Below are 4,544 nucleotides of genomic sequence, written 5' to 3'. Positions count from 1 at the left end.
ATGTAGTTTCTTGCATCACCAAGTCCTCTCGACGCACTTAAAAGCTTTTCAATGCATCTCAAAATATTTATGAATCGGAACACTGTTATTTATTTTTTTTCCCTTCAGCAACTGAGTGCTGGGCTGCATAAGCCAAGCGATGGAGTCAAATTTGCAGACTCAAGCAGAGAATCCATTTGGGAAGACTCGAGTATTGACTCACTATTAAGACCATGCCTAATGGAACTATAAGGAGGTTCTTGGATTAACGGTGTCCAGTTGCTATCGTACCTATTTTAAAATCAGGGAATGTGTAATGATGAGCGACGAATGAGCATCGCATGTATAAGTGGAAGTGTGTGTGCAACCATTTTGTGGATTTGACATCACATCCCTTTACTGCTATTTTTTTTAGCTGAACCGTGAGGCTCAATGCCTCGGGTATGTTTCATATTGTAAATTAATTATTCTTGGCTGGGCTTGTGTTTGGGAGTGTGTGTATGCACTGTTATTGCCAAGGATATGACAGAGCAGGGTAATATTTCCACCTTTTTAAATGAATGAATGAATTCCGTGCCTTTTGCAATGCCTGGCTTTAAATTTGAAAGATTATGAGCGATAGAAGATGGAGACGGCATGAGTGAGGCTGTCAAGTCCGCTTCAGACCTCTGTGTTACAAATATTTGAAATAGTAGGGGGGAGAAAAAAAAATAAATGCAGTTATGTTCACTGGAAAGCTTCTGCTCTCTGAATTTTAAAATACCTTTGGCACCATTGTTTTGTTTCCCCCTCCTGTGTGTATATACAAGCTGCAAGCAGTCACGCGGCTGTTTCCATGGCGATATCTGTGTGAGGAATTCGTTAACCCTTTCTCACAGGAGCAGAAATCCCACATTGAATACAGATAGGAAATAAGGAGGGGTTTGCTACTGTGCTATTTTTACAACACGTGGTATTATTTATGAAATACTACATATTATATTCCTGGAAGTAGAGGGGAACTCATGTTTGCTTTGGCGCTGAGATTCTTTGTTTCTGTGCCAAGCCCTGTTCTGTCAGGCTTTGACATTTTCATTTCAAGGACAGCAGAGAGGGAGAAAAAAAAAAAAGGCACTTTCAAGCAAATAACATGACAGCTTATGCAAGTTACCTTTTTGTCAGTGTCAAAGCAGGATGACCAATTTTTTTTTTTCATGAAATGGTGGAATAGCAAGACAAAGAGGATGGATGGATGGATGGATGGATGGATGGATGGATGGATGGATGGATGGATGGATGGATGGATGGATGGATGGATGGCGTTCTATTTGTGGATCTGTGATAATAATCACTTTTCGCAGCTACCTCTATGTGGTGACATCACAAAAAATAATGTTCGTTTTTCTGAGACTACAAATCAATTTTTTCCACAAGAAAATGTGGAAATATCCAATTGGTAGGACCTCAGGGACTCTTAACTTCTAGTTCCAGTGTACCTGCACAAAAATGAGAACCTCATGTACTAGCAGTGATATGACATGTAAACTTTGCTTCGGCTGATTAGTGTGATCCAAAGCCCCTCTGAGCACAAGCTGCTCATGCCATCATTATTGATTCTTTCGAAGAAAAAGAATGGCCTAGTTTTGGTGATTTCCGTCAAGGGCCTTTCTTTCTTCATGGTCAATCAGCAGATAGTCATTCATTACATTGGGATGCTATGCATTGTGAGCAATCACACTCCTGAGTTGAACAATCGGGGATGAAAAGCATGTCGTCAATTGGCCAGGCGGTGCATCTGTCATTTTTATGATTCTGTTTAATGCTCATAGATGGATGTAATTCATGCCACTCTGGGGTCATAAATAATATATAGGATTTCCATCAGACATCCTCCAGTATGTGTATTTTTGATCAATATTAGGTCGGATATATATGATGCATCGTAGCGGTTGTTTATGCCATTGCATGATTTTGAGCCGATTTTTGTCTAGTCTGAGCTTTGGACGCATTTAGTAACTTCAGCTGTTTGTTCCATTGCATTGCTATTCAGCTTTAACAAGTAATACCTCAGCAGCACTCTGAATGGTGGTAGCGTAGCAACAATTGCTAGGAGCCTGCTGCTGGGCACTAGCTGTACAAAGCCTCTCATCTCCTCATCATGCCAATGAGTGGCGTGATCTACATTGCGGTTGAACCTTCATCTTGTCTGCCAAGTGCACACTCCGAAGGCTGGACTGACTTTGACCTACTTAGCAGTAGACACAATGAACAATGCATGGAACACTTAAATGCTGAAATGAATATGTGACAATTCAGAAGATGCGAAAAGTCGCGTTGGCAAAAATGTTTTGAATGTTCCCGTTTGTCTTGTATTTGTCTAGACTCACCTGCTGCACTGATTGAATGTGCAACGATGACTCACCGCATGCGTTTTTATTGTCCCTGAGGTATAGCTTTTTACAACCAGCAATCAGCTCAGGAGAGACAGTGGTCAGCTTGTATTAAATCACGGGAAAACATGAGAAATGGACAGAATTGTAAAGATGTGGATATAAGCAGGCGTCATCATTGTCAAAATAGAATATTTGGTTTTACAAATAGTGTGTGTGTTTTAAAGCATGACAAAACATTTCAATGTTGACACCTTTATGGTTTTGAAGGGTGTCTCTTTTTTTTTCATTTGTATTTTTCTTATTTGATATTGGATACATAATTTCTACAATGATTCAGAGGGTTGGATGCTTTATTCACAAATAAAATAAGATGACATCCACCACTCATCAGTGCAGCGCAGGATTTGTTTGCCTGTGCCAAAATTGTGTTGCGCCACAACTTAGACCTGATTTCATCTGGTCTAAAGTCTTGTCAACGCTCTGTCACCAAATTGTCAGATTGTTCAAAACCACTCTCTGTCCAGCAAAGGGAGCCAAATTCCCAAACACAGTAAACTAGACTTGACCCGCCACCCAATATAAAGCCGTTTATAAAATAGGGCTCCATTTTGTTTCCTGGAGACGACTAGGTTGACTGACAGACGTGAATAGCAAGAAGATAAGCCAATGACTAGAAGGCACAATGCATTAACCATGTGATACTATTTTTATCAGAGGAACAAGGTTGACCCAGTAACTCACATGTCTTATGCAACATGTGAATGAAGCAAAGTAGGGGAGCATGCTACATGGATGAGCTTGAATCGGCAATTTAGCAATGCCGATTATAGCTAACGACTTATGAAAGAAAGGAAGTACCGATATGTGACCAGGTACATTACAAATGTACTCTGAATAATTTCTCAAGGAAAACAAAATTGTGTTGGGGCTAAAAAGTAGGAGCACCTTAATCTATGATGCAGTGCAGAAGTTCTAACTAGGTATTGATGTACAGTAACTTCCATAAACTGCTCCTCCCTTGGGTGGCATTATATAAAACTGCAGGCTTTTACCCAGATTTGAATCACAACAATGTAATACCTTAATGTATCGATGCAGCATTAGTGGCCTCTCACTTCCATTTTCCAAACTTTGTCTATATTGGAAATGACACCTTCCCAAACAATGGGAAGCATGACATGCTTGTCTGAGGTTGTTTTGTATTTCATCCTTTTGGATGCAGGTGAACCAAATGTTGTAAAAAAAAAATGGTCGTACCTTCCGTTAAAAACGTTTGTCTTTTAAGAAAGCCAAAACTGTCAATGAAATCTATCTATTAGACATTAATCTGCCAAAAAAGGCGTATTGATGAGAGAGTAAGCGCAAATATCTCCCGTAGGGGAAATAAAACACGGCAAGTCACATTAGCTTCATGGTTATAGTCATCTCCCTTTCTTGTTTTGCTCGCGCTGTTTCGTCATCCGCAGGTAAATTAACATCGACGTAAACATAACCTCTCGAATATTGAAATTGTTCCGGCAACAACCATGAAAAGGTGATGAGGATGATGAAACACAAGAAAGATGTACTAGCGGCCCCTGGCATGTCTTATTTCCTGTACGTCGGTTTTATTGTGAAGACCCCGTCCCCTTTTTTTTCTCCTCAACAAAATGGAAAGACGGTAAATCAGTTGCTGTCTGCTTTTGTCCCACTGACACCACATTGGCAACAGTAGCGGGTCTATTCATTTAAATGAGCCTTTGCGCATAGCCTTCGAATCACCACAACTGCATCAGTGCCGGATGGGGTTGCTTAGCAACTGGACAGCAAAGCGATCCCAGAAGAAAACCTCCTCCTCTGTATAAAACACAAGCTCGTATGCTTCTTGAATGGTGATGTGCGCTTGCTTGGAAGCTCTTTCCACGAAGGTTTTGCTGGGTTCATGTCTAAAAAATGTAAATAAGTCATCCAAACGGATGCGCGCTCCGTGCGTAAAACACAGATTTTACGCAGGGGGGCACGCACGTGTGTTTTTTTGTGTTGTTGTTGTTGTCAGACTGCAAAAGTTGACGTGAGAACACACAACACGCCATGCGGGACATAGATTTCAGAAAGAATAGGCAGCTGAGCGCATGAGCGGGCTCTCGCGAAGGAATTCACCTTAGGTGTCCCCCCCCCCCCCGCCCCTCACCCACCCTCCCCCTTTCTCCTCCC

Source organism: Syngnathus acus, chromosome 14 (assembly GCF_901709675.1).
Source record: "Syngnathus acus chromosome 14, fSynAcu1.2, whole genome shotgun sequence".
Taxonomy (NCBI): Eukaryota; Metazoa; Chordata; class Actinopteri; order Syngnathiformes; family Syngnathidae; genus Syngnathus; species Syngnathus acus.
This window is presented reverse-complemented; position numbering follows the sequence as displayed.